The 21,615-nt window shown below is 45.7% G+C and overlaps 1 pseudogene across 1 annotated transcript in view; it reads left to right on the top strand.

The window, feature by feature from the left end:
• Window positions 1–21,615, top strand: part of LOC147700317 (uncharacterized) — a 50,356-nt pseudogene that overhangs the window by 15,010 nt on the left and 13,731 nt on the right. The window contains exons 4-8 of the transcript XR_015299471.1: window positions 931–1,005; window positions 13,640–13,711; window positions 13,902–13,984; window positions 17,025–17,102; window positions 18,598–18,708. The product of XR_015299471.1 is annotated as an uncharacterized LOC147700317 (transcript). The remainder of the gene's footprint in view (window positions 1–930; window positions 1,006–13,639; window positions 13,712–13,901; window positions 13,985–17,024; window positions 17,103–18,597; window positions 18,709–21,615) is intronic.

Raw genomic sequence — 21,615 nt, 5'->3', positions numbered from 1 at the left:
CGGTATTAGTGGCAATGGTCACTTAATATCTTTAAATTGATTGTTATTTTATAACAGCCAAAGAACTATTAGAAGTGAATAGAATGTTAGTTGCCTGACGGGTGGGGACACATGATGGGTTCATTTAGATCTCTGTATCCAGAAGGCCAAGACAATTGATAGAATAGTAGCCAGGGCGGATAATTCATTTTCTTGGGTGCTATATGAATTAAGTGGTGGTTTCATTTGAATTCTCATTAAGACTCATATTAAGAAAGTATTTTATGTGTTTGTGTTTCAAATAAAATATTTTATACAGAATGATGTTGATTTGGGACTGATGACAGCGATCAAGGACAGAGCACAGGAGTGGCGGGACCTCATCCCACCAGAGAAAGATTGTTCGGGGGAAGGAACCAAACATGAAAGCTAATGGGGTCATTTATGAGAGAAGGATATGGTGGTGTAAATTTATGAAAGTATGGACTGAGTCAGGTGGGGTGGGTGTCCCCAGTGCTGTCTTTGATGATTGATGACTTGGGACCATGGACCCTTTGTAGGCCATTGTAGTCACTTAGCAGTCAATAATAATGCAGTTAGGGGTGTGCTGCTGTTCCAAGTCCTAAATATAAATTAATGTTTTTAAGAAATCCATTTGGAATTTGTACTTAATAACATTTTAGAATGTTGTTGTACTTCGATTATCTCTATTTTTAACCAGGGCAAAAAAACCATATTTGGGACATCCTAGTTACAGATAAACCACCTTCAGAAAGCTAACCCTAATTTACAAAAGCCAATATTACTGTCCTTATAGAAGACCTATTTTATAGATGTTTTTATATGATAAAACCATTAACTATTACATTGCTGATCTCTACAAAATCATTATGATTCAGAAGTCTTTTGTTGTCCAGCCTAATTATGCTTAATTGTCATTGTCTCCTGTAGGACAAGAGTCCGATCCTTGCTTGATGGAGGATGATATATTTCAAGGAATAGAAAGCTCCACCAGCCCCAGCTCAGGTGAAGTGTACATGCTCCAAGTTTCTTACCTTGCTGTGGTAGGACAGTCTTTCTTTTCTCAAAGCTAAGCAGCATTCCCTACTCATCTGTCTTCCTCAGCCCAGTCCTCAGTGAATGAGAAACTATTTTCAACTCATTGACATAGTTTACCTGTCCTAGAAGATTACAAAAAACTACAAATACGCCTCCTTCCCACTCCCTGCTTTAGGGGAGGAACCATAAGTCACACTTGCTGTTTTTGTTTTTTGCTGTGTTATTTCCTGTCTGGTGGCACAGGTAAAGTGGCGATATTTAAAATGTCTCTCTAATGCTTAAGGTTATATTATCACCAACAATTTTTAAGAAATATAATTAGCCCAAGCCGTATTATAAACCCTGCAAACTAGGTTTGATCAGGATGTTGCACGACCCACAGGACCTACTCTAGTGGTCAAGGTCTTGGATCATAATGCGTTCAGATGTACAGATCGACAGTCCGGATTTGTGCCTCATATCATTGTGGCCTTTTTATAGTTTAATTTACCTAATCGGCAGCTATTTTTTATGGTTTCTTTCCACATAAAATACCACCCCACCTCGTTTGCTGCGGAACGGGATGGACCCGATGATGAAGCATGCCACCAAGAGGCAACCTTGGTGGTTGAGAGTTATATAAGAAAAACTATTGTCTTCTTTCAGAACAAAATTTTATTCAAGTACTGACATAACACAACGCAGGACCAATGAGCTTAAGCATGAAAAGGGTATGCATTCAGTACAAGCAGTATTGTATTAATTACCCGACCCCCCCAACCCCCAACACCCTACCCCCCCCCCCCCCCCCCGGCCCCACCCCGTCCCCTACACAGTGTCCGTTAATCTCAAGGCATAAAGCATGATAGTGCCAAGTGTGTGCACTCCCTGTCGCCCAGGGTACAGCTGTTAAAGATCCTCTCCAGTGTCCTGGGCCATCGGTGGTTCCAGCCACAGTCCCCTGTAATCCGCCCATCTTTTCCATATCTTAAAATGTTTCCGGGGGCATCCCCTGGCCTCAAAGATCGGGCGCTCCAGTCCCATGCAAAAGTCCAACCCCCGTCTCCAAATTTCCAATAAGGGGGCCCTGGGGTCCTTCCAGGCCCTGGCTATATCCCGCTTAGCCACAGTAAGGCCTAAGACCAGTAGGTGACGCTTGTAAATGTTACCTCCCACCTGTTCCATAACATGTAGCAAGCCGAGTTGCGGTGATCGGGGAAGGTCCCAGCCCAGAACCTCAGCCAAGCAGTCCCAGACACCCATCCAGTATCTGGCCAGGTTTGCACACGACCACACAGTATGGACAAAAGTCCCAACCTCCCGTCCACACCTCAAGCACTCAGGGGAGGCAATCAAACCTGCTTTCCACAGCCGCTCTCTGGTAAAGTAGGCCCTATGTAAGTATTTAAACTGAATAAAGCGGAGGCGCATCGCAATGGCCGTCCCCCTAGGGGCCTCCAGGGCCTCCCTCCAGTCCTCCTCTTCGAGAGCTCCAATATCTCTCTCCCATGCAGCACGCAGTCCATCCAGGGAGGAGGAGCAGCGTGTGACCAGGGTCTGGTATATATTGGAGAAAAAAAAATTCCTCCAGTTCCCCCATAAACACCTTGGCCTCCAGGGGGCTAAACCCGGGCAGAGATTCCAAGCCCACCAGAGAGGGAGATAGTGCATGACGCAGCTGCAGATATTTAAAGAATTGGGTTTTGGGCATGGCATATTCCTCCCTCAACATCTGGAAAGACTTAAGGGTGGTGCCCCTCATGACGTGGCCGAGTGTGGAGATGCCAATATCGTCCCAGCCCTTGAATCCCTGCAGGGATGCCAGCGCCGGGAGACGTCCGTTCTGCCACAGCGGGGTCTCCCTCGTCAATTTGTTCCACCACCCCATGCGGCGCAAGGCTGCGCGCCACACCCGGAAGACCACCTGAGTGACCATGGGGAGCCGTTTCCTGATAGCCGCCGAATAAAGAATGGTGTGGATTGTGTCCGGGTCCATCAAGTACCGTTCCAGGGCGTAGGTCGGGTCACCCCGATCCCCATACCACCAGTCGTTAAGCACCAGCAGGTGCGCCGCCTGATAGTAAGAGAAAATGTCCGAGGTGGCCAGGCCCCCGCAGTACGTAGAGAGGAAGCAGGTGCGGAGAGCTACTCTCGCCACTCCCCCGGCCCAAAGGAACTGACTCAGTGCGGCGTTCACCTGACGAAACCACTGCGGTGCTATAGGGTATGGATGGTTCTGCATCTGGTATAGAAGGCGCGGCAGGGCCACCATTTTAAAGATCGCCGAGCGGCCATATATATTCAGTGGCATTCTGGACCAGGTTCTTATGTCCGAACGCACTCTGTCCCACACGGGCACCACATTGCGCTCCCATGCCACGTCCGGAGCATCCGTAAGAAAGACGCCCAGGTACTTGAGGCCACCCGCCGCGCTCTGTAACGTCGAGGCCCAAGCGCCCAGCTCTTCGCCGCCGCCCAGCACCCACAGCTTGGATTTCCGCACATTCAGATGCAATCCTTTAACCTCCCCGAAAATTCTCATTATCTCTAGGACCCTGGGTCCGGACCTATTAAGGGCCGTGAGGAAGAACAGGACATCATCGGCGTATAGCGCAATACGGTCGGAGGGGCCCATTTCCCACTCCAGCCCCCAGAGTTGTGCGTCCATCCTCACCCACGCCGCCAGAGGTTCCATGGCCAGGGCGAATAGATAGGGGGAGAGAGGGCATCCCTGCCTGGTGCCCCGTCCGATAGGGAAGGGTTCGGACGCCGCCCCCGCCACCCTCACCGACGCGGTCAGGTCTGTATAAAGCAGGCTCAAGTACGAGAGAAAAACCGGCCCGAGATTGAGGCGGGACAGCAGTGCCCTAAGGTACACCCAACTGAGAGAGTCAAATGCCCGATCGATATCGGCCAGGAGGAGCGCCGTTGGGATCCCGGCGGCCCGGGCCGTCTCCACCACCACCTGCGCCCAGCGAATGTTGTGTCATGTCGCTCTATGGGGCATGAACCCCGCCTGATCAGGGTGTACCAAATCGGTGATATACGGGAGAAGACGGTTGGCCAAGGCCTTGACCAATATCTTCGCCTCAAAATTTAAAAGGGAAATCGGCCTGTACGAGGAATGTTGTTCCGGGGGCCTCCCGGGCTTACAGAAAACAACAATTTCTGCGTGTCGCCAGTCCGCTGGAAGGCGACCACCCTCTCCGGCTGCTTCCAGTGCCAACCTATAGCGCCCCTCCAGCTGGAGGTGAAAGGTTTTCATAAAGTCACACGGAAACCCGTTTGGTCCCGGGGCTTTGCCAGAGTTCAATTCCCCAAGTGCCGTGCCTAGTTCCTCCAGGGAGAGGGGAAGGTCCAGCTGATCTCTGGCCTCATCCGGAAGCGCGCGCGGCGGGATGTCCGCCAAGAATTTATCTACTTCCTCCGCAGGGAGGGCCTCTCGGGGGGCATATAGATCCGCATAATACCGTGCAAAACTGGCAGCTATGTCTTCAGGGGCCGCCAACTGGTTACCCTCTCCATCTCGAATGCCCGGTAGGGCCTGAGGCCGGAAAGTGTGCTGGCAGAGTCTGTAAAGCATGGTGCTGGATTTATCCCCCCACTGATAGATTCTGCTCTGTGTGGCCAGCCAAGGCTGGCGTTCCTCATTGAGTAGTAGGGAGGAATACGATTGTTGTGCCAGCAGGAGCGGCCCCACCGCCTCATCCGTGGCACCCACGGTACAGTCTCTCTCCAGGTCCCGAACCCGCTTTGCAGCCTCATCCACCTCTCGCAGACGGGTCCTGCGGGCCTCTGCACACCAAGCAATGTCCACCCCCCTGAGCACCGACTTCATCACCTCCCACTGGGTGACGGCGTCAACTTCCGGCCCGTCGTTCTCAGTCCAATAATTGGAAATGGATTCGCGCAAACGTGAACGATAGCCATCCTGCTGTAGGTGCCAAGCGGACTGGCGCCACCGAAAGGGCTGGCGCCTCCTGTCCAATAGCAGATCCAGGGTCACGGGGGAATGGTCCGAGATGCCACGGGGGAGAACGGCTGTGGAAGCGACCCTCGCCAGCCAGGGAAGCGGTACGAACAGGTAATCCAGCCTGGAGAAGGACTTGTGCACAGCCGACACATAAGAGTATTCTCGGCTCAAGGCATGCTGGTAGCGCCATGTGTCAATCCAACCCATGCCCTGCGCTAGGCCATGAAGCCTCGTCGGCGCCGTGGTCTGGGGTTCCCTACCGGGCCTATAGCGATCTATCCGTCCATCCATCACATCATTCCAGGCCCCCCCCACAATCGCCAGTACATCCGGGATATCAGTCCACACCTCGAACAGCTTCTCGATAAGTGCATCTTGCAACGGGGGCGGAGCATATACACTACCAAAGACCATCGGCTCATCTCCAACCATACCTTTAACAAACACATATCTACCATGAGCATCGACCCAGTGTGTTTCGTGTACATAGGAGAGCCTGCGGTGTATCAGGACCGCCACCCCCCCGGGACCCCCTCGCAAAACCCGCATGGAACACTTGTTGATAGCCATATCTTTGTAAACTGAGGGTCTTGGTGCCTTGAAGGTGCGTCTCCTGAAGGAGGAGAACATCCGCCCCCTCCCTCTTCCCCAGCCGTAGCACCGCCCCTCGCTTTATTTTATCCAGCATCCCCCAGACATTCCAGCTCACCACTCGTATCGTTGCCCTTGGGAGGCCTGACCGTTGGGGATCAACCATTGAAAACTATTGTCTTCTTAACCTTTTGGATGGTTAGTTCGTAAAAACCAATTGGCTCTTTTTTTTTGGTACTTATCGGAAGGCGGATTAACCTTTCTGGGCCTCTGTCTCCCCTTTATTCTGAAAGTAACACTGAACACTTCAGACAAATATCCGATAGGTGTCCACATAAAGGTTGCCTGGTAAATTTCTCCATGATGCCTGGAGAATTATTTGTCCGACCCTGTTGCCTCACAGTCTTGTCTACCAGAGGGCAATTCTAGAAGGGATTAAGAAATTGCTGTAAAAAGCAGCAATCTTCACTGTGCCAGTTGAGGAAAAAGGAAGGGACTTATCAATTTCATGGAACCCTTGACATTAGCCCAGAGATACAAAACCTTTTAGATACAATGGTGGGAAGAATTCATTCAGAATGAATGTTAGCCTTCTCATACCAGGTTGAGTGCCTGATTGTCTCTTCTTCTTTCTTTAAGGGTTCAGAAAATATGTCTGCAGAATTTTGCAGAATTCTTCAGGAACACCGTTTTTTGATAATTGCAGAGAGGCCCAATCCAGTGTCATTACAGACTCTCTTGTTATGGGAATCCTATTTGACACATTCCTGAAAAAGGTGTTTCTTTTCAGACTGCGGAAAAGAAAATTAAACAATAATTTGTCTCAACAGTAGTGTTCATGAGCTCGTTCACACCTTTATCTTTACTTCACCATCAAGTACACCATTTCCTCCACCATGATCCCTGCTTAATGTCATAATAGCAATAGTTCAACTTATATCTGAAACCCTATGCCGCCATCAATAACCTGCTGAGTTACTTCAAGTGTCTGGAAATGCACCCTGCATTCAGACAACTCGCTCCTCATTCTCGCCCTTCACTTTCATGCTCACCCTGCACACACTGCGATCACAATTATTATTATTATTATTATGTGTCTTATATCGACCCCCGAAGGGGTATCTCCGCGCTTGCCTTGGGAACCCGTCCTGGCTTTTCCCTGTGAGATAGCCCCTACAGGGCATCCCCAAGGTGAAAGCCAGGCATCCCGCCGCGGGGGGCCGTTGTGGAGATTAAGCAAGCTTAATGCCCAGAGTTGCAGAGTGTGAACCCATGATTAGGTCAGGCACCGAAGCGAGAATTATCGAGTCCATGGACATTTGAGCTCAAGACCCTGCCGCGTCGGGAATTGAACCCTGGTCCCGGGTCTGACCTCTGCTTCAGGGTCTGCCTGCTCTAACCAGTGAGCCACACTTCTCCACCCTTCTCCACACAATGCCCTCACACTTATCCTGACACACTCACACTATTCACCCGCTCTCCCTGCACTCACAGTGATCACTCTGCACTCACAATGTACTTGCGCTGTTCACCCTATACCTCACCTTGCTGTCATGCGAGTACACTACTTAGCCTGCATTCATGTGACATTTCACTCACCTGTCCCCCTCACTGCTAATCTGCAATCTCACTCAAATAAGCCCATCACTAACCATACATTCATTCGTCCCGCTCTGCACTTACATCTGCACACAAATTCATATGGTCACTTCACTCACCCTGCAGTCACTCCTCTTACCCTACTCTCACACTACTGCATGCCTCACAGTGCACTCACATGGGTACTCCTGCCACCCACACAGCACAGAGGTTTAATGTGCCTGCTACAAAGAACGTGTACCATGCAGATCAAAAAACTGAGTGTGTATAAACAATGAGGAGTGCTATAAAAATATGCCAGTTTGCCAGAACGGTGCTATAGAGAGATGAGGTGCATTGTTGGTGAGTGGTAGTGAGGAAATTCATGGAGAAGGAGGAAATGGGGGAGGGGGCACCAAAACAGACTGTTGCACTGTGTGCGACCAGTGCTAGGGCCAGCCCTGGTAGGGAGTGTTAGCCCCCACCCGAAGTTCTGGTCTAGTTGTGCCCCTGTACACAAGTATGGGTATGTCGTGCCCCATCAAGGTTTTCGTCCTAAATTACAAAAGGACACATTTACATGCACAGTAATCCAGCCTTTCAGGGGGCCCCTTGATAGAGGCAGCTCTGTTTTCCTCTGATGGCCTGGAATAATTCCTAAACCGATTCTTGTAAATACCGCTTTGTTTCATTTTTTTTTATCATAAACAATTTTTATTGAAAAAAGAAAAGAAAAGGTACAAGGCAGTTAGAGAACAATCTTTGGGTCCGCAATAAAGGGTTACCAATTACAACAATGAGAGTGTACAGTGTGCACAGTTCACTTCCCCATACCCAAACAGAAATGCAAGGAGCGGCACAGTCAGGAAGCGTCGAACATTTAGGCAGAATAATATACAGATTACACGTCCACCCCACTCGGCTGCTTGTGATCGAACAGGAATGTCTGTCCGTCTAGGGCGGGAGCATGGCACCAATTCCAGAGACATCCAATATTTGGCATCTATCACACTGTAATTCAATGGAAGGGGATGTCACCTCTGTATATATTCCACCTCCTCCACTTATGGTTCCATTTCTTGGGGCACCCTCTGTGCTTGAACACATCCTTCTCTGGCAATCATTGCCCCGTCCATGTCAATCGCCCAATCCCTCCATTCCCCACCTCTGAGCAATGTTGCGTTTTGCGATGGACCACCTCATTGAGGCCCATGTCTGCTCAGCCTGTGTGAGGTCCGTGGCTTCCCACATGTTGAGGAGACACAGCTGGGGAAAGGCCTTCAGAGATTTACCACCCGCTCTCTCCATCTCCTTCGTAACCCTGTCCCAGTACTGTCGCACTTTGGGGCACTTCCACAATGGCTCATTTCTTTTTAATATGATTGATGTGAGGGAGTCTATCACTATTTGCAGAGAAATGTTTGTTTCATGCAACAACCATAAAAAAGTTTATGTTAGATCAACACAAGTCCTCACATATGAGAAATCGGCTGATATTGCAGATATTATTCATTGTAAAATTAGTGGAGTGCTGCTTTGTTAAAACAGTGAAAACATACATCACTATCTCTGAATATTAGATGTAAACACTTTTAGAATTTCGACCATAGTGCCTGTGCACCGTTAGTAGCCTGGCTAAAGAGGGTATGGCTGAGCTGAAAGTGAATCATTTAAACTCAAATCTATTCTGAACAGGGGCCCCCAAAATAGTTTTGGCCCAGGGCACCCAAAATCCTTAACATGTCCCTGCCACCACAAAGTCTGTCAGACAACATTGTTCTGAAGTAAAATAGGCAACATCATTAATTTATTATCATAAGCCTGACGTGTCCTAAACCCCCATTACTTCAGGCAAGCAACTTATCGTACCACTAAGGAATTCTCAATTAGGTGCTCGTTCAGCACCCTCTCTGTGGACTTTCACCTTTGTCTTTGGATCCATAACTGGTTGGTGGGCAATTATTCCATTATAATGCTGCCTAAAATGATTTCTAGAGAAGAATTGTTTCTCGTGTACCAACTCTGAGCTAGGGAGTGTTTGAAAAATCTAATAACACTGTCTCCCTTACAGTCACTGTTTTGGCTGAAAATGTCCGTAAAATATTCAGCTTTGAGAGAAACGGCTATCAAAACTCTCTTGCCTTTCAGCTCGTCCTATTTATGTGAGATTGGGTTCTCAGCACTTGCAGTATTAAAGACTAAGTACCGTTCAAGACTGGATGTGTAGCACAACCTGAGGATGGCAGAAGCAAAAATCCATCCACAGGTTGACCATCTCTGTGGTGAAAAGCAGGCACACCGTCACATTTATGTTGGTGGTGTTATTATTAATCTATGTGATGTGTAATACAAAGCATCCTAGTAAAAACACTTTGCGCACATTTTATCTTGGAAAATTGTGTTTTGAGCTGTGTAATAAGCCTCTGTCATTTCACAAACCTGCAGTTTAATAAACACTCTTATTGTGTAGAACGATATGGCCCATGATATGCATGTGGCGATCGATTATGTAGTGTACAGGATTCCAGATATTTTTATCAGGGGGTGGGGGGCCAACATCTAAAAAGATTTAGCTGCGGGACTCAACCTACAAATGTTTGAAGACCTCTGCTCTATGAGATGACTAGGTTACTTACCTTCAGTAACGCCTTATCTGGTAGACACATGATTTAGCTACAGATTCCTTACCGATCCTCCCCGCTCGGCGGTAAGGTTCTTAGGGCCAGGACTGTTCCTTTTCAGGGCCCTAGTTGGTCAGGAATATACCAATGCCAGTGCACTTCATGGCTCTGTGCTCCTGGCGTGGAAAGTCGTAAAAAGTAACTGACATCAGCGCACAGAGGTGGTGCCTATATAGGTGACGTGGATGTCACAACGGCGGAGACGATGCCGATGACGTCCTGCTGAGCTGGCCAACGCCACCTACCGGCATGGAAGCGTATTGCTCAGAGAAAAATCTTCCGGATCCTGTCTGACACGTGGGAAATTCAACGGTAAGGAATCTATGGCTAGATCATGTCTCTACCATATACGGCATTACCGAAGGTAAGTAAGTTGTCCATTAGCCCTTGTCCTTTGAAAATTATTGTGAGGTCAAAACAAGACATGCTTGTTATTTATTATGAACCAGAGAAAAGGTGACTGTGTAAAATGATTTCAAGGTTTGTACTCCATTGATGGTAAACCAAGTGTGAATTAAATAAAATTCAGATGTAGATTCTGGGAAGGTGCTGGTGAGGTGAGACTCCATGTGATTTTCACCAAACTTACAACTACTGTGATCCGAATAGAGACTGGCTGGCGTTTGATTTGCAATCAGTGCAACAATGAACTCTGATGATATAAGGCCCTGTTGTAAACCTCTACAATATAGAAGTCCTTGGTTTGCTCAGTAACACAACAGAAATGACAGAGAACAAAGGAACAGTGTACGTCAAGCAGGCCCCCTCAATCAGCTTCAGTATTGCTTGAGGTGGAAACCTTAGCAGTGTCTTCGCAGATGTGACATCTCGTGAAAGGGGTTAGTTGGCTTACCCGTTTTAGGAATTATCCTTCTATTTTAACAAGGTAAATGAACAGGTAAAGTTGTTGCATTGTGAACAAATTGCTTAGCTGGATGCTGGCTAGAACTGTTAGGCCCGCAGAATCGCAAACTACTTGCTCAGCTGGATCTGGTTTGCACATGTAGTATGATTACAAAATGTGACAGTACCATGTGCCCCAACATCTTTGTAAGATTAAAACTGTACTCTGCTTAAAGCATCTTCTATCAATTCCAAAATGTACACTCCAAGCCAACGTCACTCTTTGCTTGAAGACATGCTGATGCCCAGCGGCAGATTCATGAGCAGGGCAGAGACACCACAAAGTGGTTTTTCACCTGTCGGTCTGCTGCACACGCTTGGTGCATTAATTCTGAGGCAGCACTCTTGCAACTGTGCACATAGACTTCAGCACAATGTGGGCATTTCAAGTACAGGCTCTTTTCAAAGCAGCTACTTCTTCATCCCTGACGCTTACCTTCCATGCCTTCCTTCTTTCTAGGCAAAGTCTAGTTTTGTCTAGCAGCAACATTACTCCTGCTCAAAGCTATTCCCATTGCTGCAAGAGGTGGGGTACGTGTAGTGCTGTCTGAGGGTTCGCAGCTATTGCACGACCAACCCCTTACACATATTTACTTCTTTTTAAGTCTCTTTTGTTTTCCAGCAAACCCAATTTGTATTCCTTTTTTCAGTGTGTTCCGTTCGATGTATGGACATGGGGACTGTTCTGCCATGCAGTGCAGGAAGTATTAACATCTGAGCTCCTTTACTACTGCGTCACAAGGACTTGAAGGTTTTCCATTCACAGCAGTTTCACTTTGACCCCATCATTTCAGCAAGGTTTCACCCTTAGTCCCAATTGTGCAATAGTACTTGCAGTTTCTGACTGTGTTGCTTCTTCCTTCTACTTTACAGTTCGTCAGATATGTCTGGGTGACTTTCACCGGTGTAAAGATCACTGTCCATTTAATGCGGACAGCAGGTGCACATCAATTGATTTATCAACTATTGACATGCATCGATGTCATGCCTTGACAACTCTGCCCATCTCTTACTGAATCTGCCTACTGTTAGTAGACCCCTCACTACTACTAGGCATCATTCATGTCATGCATTGTTAGTCTGCCCAGGAGCTCCTGTTTACACAGAATCACAGTGCATCCAAGGGTCACAAGGAGGGAGGGATTTGGGACTGAGGTCCAGCACCATAGCTCCAGCTCCAATGACTGACTGTGAAATCAGCGGATGTAGTGAGGTGAGCGAGGAGGTGACTGTGCTCCAGGAACAGGTTTTCAGCTTCTTTGACTCAGAGAAATCAATAGATGTAACCAGGGTAGGGTAAAGAAGGGTGGGGTGAGGAAGCCCATGACGAAGCATGGGTAAGGCCGCTTCATCCAGAAAATCTGGCTCTGGTATCTAATGCCTAGAGAGCGATAAAACACTGAAAGGTGCTGCTTTCTGTATCATTCTGTGCCCCATGTGAACGGTTATCTCCTTTATTTCCTGTTGTGATTTCAAGAGCGGTCAAGGGCCATAGCTTCAGCTTCATTATCTGATTGAGGAGCCAAAGGGTGTCATTAAACGAGAGGGGAGGTGACTGAGGTCGAAGTCTTTAGCTCCAGCTCCAATTACTAATGGCGAAATCAAGCTTTTAGACTTCCTTTAATACAGGACACATGCTCATTATAGAGATCTTCTCAGATGACATGCAAAAGGAGGGTGTGACCTATCCTGTGCCTGATCAGAAACCCAAGGAAGCTAAAAGCCTTCTCAGCCCTGCAGGAGAGACATCTGTTTTTAATTTGAATCAAAATGATATGGAATTGATCAGAGGCATCAAAAGGATCAATGACACAAGGCCTTCGCCTGCATGTCGGAAAAAGGCATCAAACTGATCGGTCTATTCTTGTAAAAAATCAAACTCACACTAACTCAATTACTACGTATTTGGAACATTCCAGAACCTACCCAAGAGCAAAATATGTAAGACACTAGGCCAGCTACGCCCTCCGCACTGCTCTCGAGAGCTCATCGGTTCTCAATAATGTTTTGTATATTCTGCACATTCTCCAATAGTGTTTTTCTAGCCGCCATGATCAATAGAGGGTTTAACATCATTGACCTGCCAACCAGTTATAAACCTCTGAAATGATCAGGTTTGTAAAGCCATTGTACATTCTTCTATAAGGTGCCCTTGTCGAATGTCGCAGCTGTGAAGGGATTGGATGCAGACAGATAGCTTCTTGTTACTCCAGCTGTGCTGGGACACAGGTTGTGGAGATGTGGTCTTGGTACTTCTGAAGTGATTGAGTTTACAGCAGTGCCTACTTTGTAAAATAATGAGTGCCGGTGCCCAAATCGTTGCGCAGAAGCCCACAGCTGGCGTTATTAAATGTCAGCACGACCAATACCACGGTTCTCTTTAATCCACTGCCAGGCATCCTTGGCCCTTTTTATCTCACTCTTGCAAGTTCCTGTTTTTTCCCTTGGTGAGGGTTGTGCCATATTTTTGTTCTAACTTCTTTCCCATCTGTGTTTTTTTACTCTCTCTTTTGCTCTCGAGAAATGTCTGATGATGAAAAATAAGTGCCGGTGGCCCTTAACGGCTCAAATTAAACACTGGGAGATAGCATCATGGTAGTCTGTTGAGCTGGGAATTATTCCAATGTTTTCAACATATTTACTTTAGAACTAATTAATCACATGTTTTATATCTCTGTTTAAGATGTTGTTAGAATTATATGAGTCCACATTAAAGAAATTAAAGCGCTTTGTATCCATGGAAGTGCTATTTCATTCCACGGTCAGGAATACAACTGTGTAACACTCACTAAAAAGCAGTAATGAGTCAAACCCAATTTAGAATACAGTGTATTCAAAGATACAGTGTGTACACAGTCTGAAATGTAACCGTTTTACCTCTTTCCATCTCTCACAGCCATGCTTGAAGTGAAGCATTTCCATCCTGTGTATGGAGAAGGAATAGAAGGCGTCGACAGTGACAGCCCAGGTAAATGACCGGTGCACCCGCATGTTACAAGGCTGTGGCTGGGCATTGATTGTCCACATTTCTACGATATTATGCCCATGGACCCCAGTGAGATTCTTCAACAAACATACTCAGTAAATGAGGCAAACCTAATTTGTAATACAGTAAACGCATTGTTACTGTCTGTTTCATCATTTTTGACCTGTTCCAGGATTTCTTCCTCTCGCTGAGTGAAATTGTTGAGCACTTTTGATGGAGACGGAAGAGGAGAGCGATGCACTGGCATCAGTGCAGGTAAATTGCAGAGCTCACATTTTCAACATCTGTGGCTGAGCTGTTAGCATCCTCTTCTATTACTGATGCTTCGAAGTGCTTGCATTGGGCAGAGACTTACCCCTTTCTAGTTATCTCTGCACACCTCTGGAGCGATGCTGTGCTCACAGGTCACAGTGAGATACTTTGACAAACTTGTGGCAGGTTGTTCATGTTTTCCTCTGTTACTGTTATTCTTCCTCTGTTTTACTTTAACTAGTGAAAAACAGAACAGACAGAGCACAGCACCAAGTCAATGATAACTGACTATCCACAATCAGTACAAAAGTTTAATACAAGACATGAATCAGTTATTTGTCCAGCAAAAGGTCTTCTTCATGGTCGTTACCGGAGTATGAGGACGGTGCAACAGGTACAAGGCAGGCTCTGACCAGAAAAGCTGGTCAACCCCTTACCGCTTCACTCCTGAAAGCATTGGCTGCAAAATCTAAGCACATATATGTATGAGAAGGGAATCCCCTCTCACACTTAGGGAATCACCTTAGTGAGTGTAACACATAGCCTGGATTACAATCTTTTTTATCCTGCACTACACTCTATTTTAAAAAGGTCCCGAGGAAAGCCAGATTAAGTTTAAGGCACTGGCTGAAACATGTCGACCAACTGATGGATGTAGGAGGTAGTAACTCGCCTCCCTTAAACATCCCCAAGCCTTATTTTAACCGCCCACGGGGGCCCAGTTATTAAAATTTAATTTACCCTCGGGTACTGGGACCCTCGCCAAGCTGTTTTAACTCACACTTCACTTTACACCTCACACTGCACTCTCAGTAAAATACCAGCTCCGCTGTAATCAGGCGTCGCAGCACACCCGGGACACATTAGGTGTCACTGGGTGGGCCCGATGATGAAGCATGCCACCAACCAGGTTGGTGGGTAAGGGCTTCATGAACTCACCAACGAGGTGCCCATAACAAATCTAATCAGAGTTCTACCAATATTGGTTATATTTAAGCTAGTCTATTTTGATAACACCCGTTAGATTATGAGTAACATTGATTCTGCCACAGCCGACACGTGTTTCGTCGCCATGTGCGACTTTTTCAAGGCTGTCAAACAAAAAATGATACATTGTATTTGTAACTTGTTACTTTATCCAAGATAAATTGGAAAAATTAGCTTAATAAACCTATGGTGCCATATCCACCACTTGTGTTTGTTAGACACATACACTCAGAATGAGTAGTGCTATTAAAAAGTATGAAAAAGTGTAAATAACTAATATACATGATGATTGAGATAGAAAGAGTGTAAACATAAATAACACCCCAGTGTAAGAAGTCATAGGAGAAAAATATTTTAAAAAAGCAACACGAAAATGTCATGAAAGAGGTTTGTACGTTCCCCACTTGATGACACAGGAGATGTTAACAAGCTATAGACCCTCTAATCCTGTGATTAGTATTATGTCAAGTAAAAGAAAGACTTAGGAAGAGGAAAAAAGAGAAAAGAAAACTAATTAAATTCTCAGTACCTTCAACAATAGGTAGATTTCAGATTTGAAGATCACATATGCTTGGTTGATCTAACTCTGCAGGATCTGGAAATTGTTTGTCCAGATTAATTATATGATATTGATCCCAAAGTTTGTGGACTGACGCTGGAAAACAACACATTGTATTTTGAGTTTTCTTTGGGAGACAGATTTATTGGTTACTACTAGAACCTAATTTCAATAACAATTATAAGGTGAGGTTATAGTCTTATTCTCTCTATATGTCCCACAGAAAACTATCAAGGTAGGCAAATTTTATCCAAATAATTACCGCGTAAATACCTTCATGATTGGTAGTAAAAGTCGCCTGCAACTAGCGCACGAGCCGAGTCATTCAGCCCTTAGATACTCGAAGTGCTAAAATATAAATACCCGTTATGTGTTCACAAAAAGACATATGCCCACATGCATCAAGGGTTTTTGCATTCGCAAACGTTGCGAATTGCAAAAATCGGCCGTTTGCGAATGCAAAACCCTTTTTTGGGATGCATTAAGGTTTTGGCCTTTTTCGCAATTTAAGAAATCGCAATTTATTTGCGATTTCTTAAATTGCGATAGCATTTAAGAAATCGCAATTTTGCGATTTCTTAAATGCAATACATGATTATTTTCAAATTGCGTATTCGCAATTTGGAAGGGGTAAATTAGCATGAAGTTGAACTTCATGCTAATTTACCAAAAACTTTCAAACATGCACTAGTTGCATATTTGAAAGTTTTAATTTACACACACACATGGCCTTGGGTCATGTGTGTGTGTAAATTGCACTTACAGTTAAATTTCAGGGGTGCAGGGAGTGGTTCTTTGCAGCCCCTCCTGCACCTGTGAAATAGCATTCACATTTTGCGAATCGCAATTTGAAATTCGTAAAATGTGATTGCCTTCCAATTGATTCCTATGGGCCCCTAGGCCCATAGGAATCATGGTAAAGGGATTCCTTATTTGCGTTTCGCAAAATTGGGAATCGCAAATAAGGAATAATAAGGAATCGCAAATTAAAATGCGAATTTTTAATGCATAGGTATTTGCGATTTCTAAATTGCGATTTCTTAATTTTTGCAATTTAGGAATCGCAAATACCAACAATTATGCATGTGGGGGTAAATGTATTAACACTCATGTTGATGCCACAAGGGACTAAGGAACAACTCGATATTTGCAATGTCATAAAATAAAAACGGTATATGACACCCAAGTAAGTAGCAGACCTTTTGCTGGACAAATAACTGATTCATATCTTGTATTAAACTTTTGTACTGATTGTGGATAGTCAGTTATCATTGACTTGGTGCTGTGCTCTGTCTATGCTGTTTTTCATATGTATATATATAGAGGATTCTATGTATATGTTTTACTACTGTGAGTGGCTCGGTACAAGGACATTGAGCACGCTTAGAAGGAATTATTTCTTATTGTACTTTATATGCAAACACAACGGATGTGCTGGCCATTCTAGATAACCAGTGCCATTGTTTACTGTAACTAGTGTTTGTCACATTCTTGCAGGATTTGAAAAGGAGCTGGGATCTTGTTCCATGGATCAACAGTGCTCTGAGATGAAAGGAAGTGCCAGCAACTTTAAAGGTGAGGAAGTAGCTTTCGCCAGAGAAAGAGATGTTAGTGACCTCATCTAACGCAGTATTAGAATAATAATTCTTATATTTCTATTAGTTATGGCAGAAAGCTATTTATTTGACATCATTTTAGTGTATATTCTGTAGTGCGCAATAATGCCAGATTCCCATCTTCAGGGCACAGCAAACAAAACAGATAAATATAGAATAAATGAATCACGAGTAGGACAATAAACTAAGTAATGAGAACTACACTATAAGGGAACAGTATAGACAGACCACCTTTATGAAGCAGCAGCAAGAAAGCTGAGAACCTCCACGTGCCAAAGGAGAATCATTGCACAGTTAAATACTTGCAGTCTTCAAGGATCTGCCTCCAAATGTATTCGGGTGCCTTCTCGGATGGGACCATAATTGATCCTGGTGAGAGTGAAGAAATATGATTGGTTGGTCAGATAATAGGTCATAACATTATTTTGGAGCTTTGGTGTTCACTGCCGTCCAGCCAAGGCTCGAGACTCCCTGCTGGTTTTGTTCTATCAGCTGCCGCCTTACTACAGTACCTTTAGTGGGCACATGGTTGTTCTTCTTTAAGTGATCAGTAGTTTGCACAGTTGTTTTTTACACTTCTGTATTCCCTTCTTTGTGAAACCTGTACATGTTGGCTGGCATTGGTGTAATCTGGTTAACAGCACTGCTTGAACCAAGAGTTCACAGCAGCAGTTGTCAGCTCTGAGCATCAAGAGATACGTCTTCAGATTTAAGGTCTACCTATATTTGAGGGAGATCATTGGCTGGGAGGAAAAAAAGGACTCTGGATTGTGAGCAGCCATGACAAGGGCAGGTTAAGAGAACCAGGTCAGGTGTTCAGTTCAACAAAGGAGAGGTGGTCAGTCAGCTGACCCTTAATTTTACTGTTCAAAAAAATCCACTTCGTTTCAGCCAGCCTTTGGGAGCCGTCAGTGTATCTTTCATTGCACGGGCCCCGTCAGATGCGATACGCTACACTACAAACCAGAGACTTCAGTCTGACAAATGTATCTGCCTGCTTTGTACATGCCCGGATTCACCTCTTTCATGTTCCAGTACCTGCTGCTATATTTAATTAAGTACAACTTCCATTTATTGACCAGTGTTACAGCGCTGCTTCAAAAGCAATGCTATGTTTCTCTTGTTTGTGTCTAACTCTGTTTGTAACATAGTTCTTAAAGTGTCATTTGGCCTTTCCGGGGTGTATGTTAGATGGTCATGGAGTAGAGACTTCATGTAGGGATTACTCTTGTAGTGCTTGGATTGCTTTTGTTCCTCCTCCCTCTCCCTTTGACTATGAAATCAATGGATTTAATGAGGCAAATGGGGAAGTGACAGAGGTGCAGGGTGGTAACCCAGTGACTGGCAGTGAAATCAGTGTCTGTAATGAAGCGAGCGGGCAGGTGATGGAGGTCCAGGGCTTCAGGTCCAGTCTCTGGTGGTGAAATTAATCTTTGATGTTTCCTTTATTACAGAAAAAGACTTCACTATAGAGATTATATCAGATGTCATTAAAGTTGAGGAAGAGCCCTATCCTGTGGCTGATCAGGACTCTGGAGAAGATAAGAACACTCACAGCCCTGCAGGTATGTCATCTTTTTCTACCTGAAATTTAAAAAACATTGAATCGATCAAATGGATCAATCATATTGGGCCTTTAGCTGCGTGTTGGAATAGCAAACCCATGGTTTCAGGAGAAACGTTATGGTAGTTTCTCAGCACCTCCTTATCTATGGAACAAACATTTCTGTACTGTCCATTCAAGTTTCTATCTAGTGTACAATTCTTCTCTGGCCACATGCATGTATTTTCCGTGGCAGAGGAGCCATCCTCTTAGTAGCAGACCTCCAAGCAGTGGGTTATCTTTCAGAGCTGGCTCTAAAGCCTGCAGTGCCCTTTTTTCCCCACCACGTTTAATGAGCCATGGTGCATGAAAATGAATATATTGAACATGTATGGCATTCATTCACTGAATATGTGAACATCCCTGTGCCTGGACAAGTAGCCAGTATATGTATGCCAGATGTGGTCAACAGATACGGATGTCCCTGACTTTGCTTTGTGGGACCATTTTTGGCCATTGTGGAAGAGTAAAGTGTGGGGTTGACCTCTGGCGATAACTGTGCTATCCTATTTTATCTTCTGTTTGTATAACTCTGATCACTAGTAGGCAAGTTGGATGGCAGATATATTATGTAATATATCCTACCCATAAAAAGGTCGATAACATGTTGTGTACAACATTATTTAATAAAGTAATTAGAAAAATGTTTAGTGGCACTGAACTGTCCCGACACACTATATAGGTTTCACCCTTCGCACCCTTGTTGACCCTTATTACAATTTGTTTCATGCAAACTACAAAATGGCCATGTACTAACTCTATTTAGTGACTCGCAATTTATTTGCGACTCACTAAATAGGATTAGCGACTCGCTATTAGGTAGGGGCATTCCGAGGGCGTAACAAGTCAGACCCCTATGTATGACTGTTTTACAACCGCAATTGTGGTCACAAAACAGTTGCAGTTACCACTCTTCTCAGAAGGGTGGTAAAGGACTCGCAAGTGGGAAGGGGTGCCTAGGGGACCCCTTCCAGTTTGTGAATCCAGGGAAAAATATGTTTTTGGGGCAGGCAGTGGTCCCAGGGACCTGTACCTGCCCTTAAAAAATGAAACAAAAACGTTAAATTTTTCTTTTTTCAAATGCATCCCGTTTTCCTTTAAAGAAAACGGACTGCATTAAAAAAACTGATTTATTTAAAAGGAGTCCCAGACATGGAGGTCTGCTGAGCCCAGCAGGCCACCATACCTGGGAGGGCCAGCCATTCCCAATGGAGTCGCAAATTGCGAGTGCCTCATTAATATTCATGAGGCATGCAATTTGCGACCCCATTGGGAATAGCAAACAGTTTCTCAGACACTGTTGTACATAGCATTTTGCGACTCGCAAATTGCGACTCGTAATTGAGCGCAATTTGCGAGTCGCAAAATGCTATGGTCGTACATCTGGCCCCTGATGTCTTTATGTCGAACCATGTCTCGACGTTGATGTTTTTTATTGCTGACCTATGTCTCATTGCCGATGTGCCTCTCGATGGTGTGTATTGTCGTTGTCGATCAATGTCTCGACGGATGAGTAAGTAGGTGCTGTACCTCTACTCGTCGTCTATGTCCACGACTTTGAACAGGGACGTTGTCTCACTGGATTTTTTCCTTTTGGATCGCCCTTTGCTGAAGTCCTCAGAGGGCGAATATGGGCACTGGTGGAAAGAACAGTCTCTCCTTTACCCTTGGATGTCTCTCCAGCCAGGGAATCTTGCCTTGTACGGCGTTTCACTTGACTATGCAGGTGAATCTTCTCTCTCTCTCTCAAAGTACGTGATGAGAGTTTCTGGCAAACAGAGATAACAGATCCTGTGCGGATCTGTTTTGCCATTTCTTTGACACATTCTGAAAATTCAGAAATTCTAAGAAATATGGCATTTTTTGAAAAAAGAGAATATATCCTGTCAGGAAAATATCAGAAAATCCTCTTCTCCGTAAAGGAAGTCGAGTGAATCACTATTGATAAGAAAAAATTAAGTGAAAAAGCCTGAAAATGGTAGAGCTCTGCTTCAGGATACTGTCAGCAGAAGCTGGAAAAAGAGCTGGCTAGGCTGCCACCTGTAGGGCATGATGGGACACAGGAAGTTAGAGAGTCCTTAAAAACGCAGTATTCTATTCTCATTGTTTTCAGTCCTGCAGCCCATACAGTTACTTTGCTGTATCCCAGTCCTGCCAAGCGTCACGCAACAGGTGTGACGCTCACGCATTTTAGTGCGGTGATCCGCATCACCGGACTGAAATGCATTGTCACGCATTTTCCACCTGTGCCAGGGCGCTCCTGTGCCCGGGCTCTCAGCCTCTCTCTGCTGTTCTGAGAGAGGTGCTGCTCAGCCCGGGTCGAGTGCCTAAACAGTTAATCAGACTGCCGCAGCTCTCAGCTCTGTAGAGGCTGAGAGCGGCGCGCTACAATGTATCAGTCTCTGCCAGCCTGGAGCTGCCTGGTCCGACTCCTGTTGCCCTGGAAAGTAGAATCAGAGCTGTCAATCACCGTGTGGCCGGGATTAAATCCGGATGTGCCGGCCGCGGTAGTGCAGGTCACGTCCGGAGGAACAAGAAAAAGTGCAGAAGTGGCGCGGGGATTAGAAAGTGCAATCTGCAGTGCAGACGCTTTCTCTCTCAGCTTTGACCCCCCGCCGCGGCCGCCTGCGCCCGGCTCCGCTAAAACACTGCAGCTGCGGCAAGCTGCAGCCAGCTGCACCAATGTCACCTCCTGGCAACTCAGATGAGCCCACGAGTCAGCTCTCTGGCCAACAGGAGACTGTGAGCGCAGCCACGCCGCTGGCCGGCAGCGGCCGAGGAGTGCAGTCAGTCGTGGGCGCGGCGAGGAGAGTGGACAGAGCTGAGAAGCCTCCTGGATGAAGACAGGAGCCGGCACCACTGGCAGTGT

Source organism: Lissotriton vulgaris, chromosome 8, assembly GCF_964263255.1.
Source record: "Lissotriton vulgaris chromosome 8, aLisVul1.2, whole genome shotgun sequence".
NCBI lineage: Eukaryota > Metazoa > Chordata > Amphibia > Caudata > Salamandridae > Lissotriton > Lissotriton vulgaris.
This window is presented reverse-complemented; position numbering and strand designations above follow the sequence as displayed.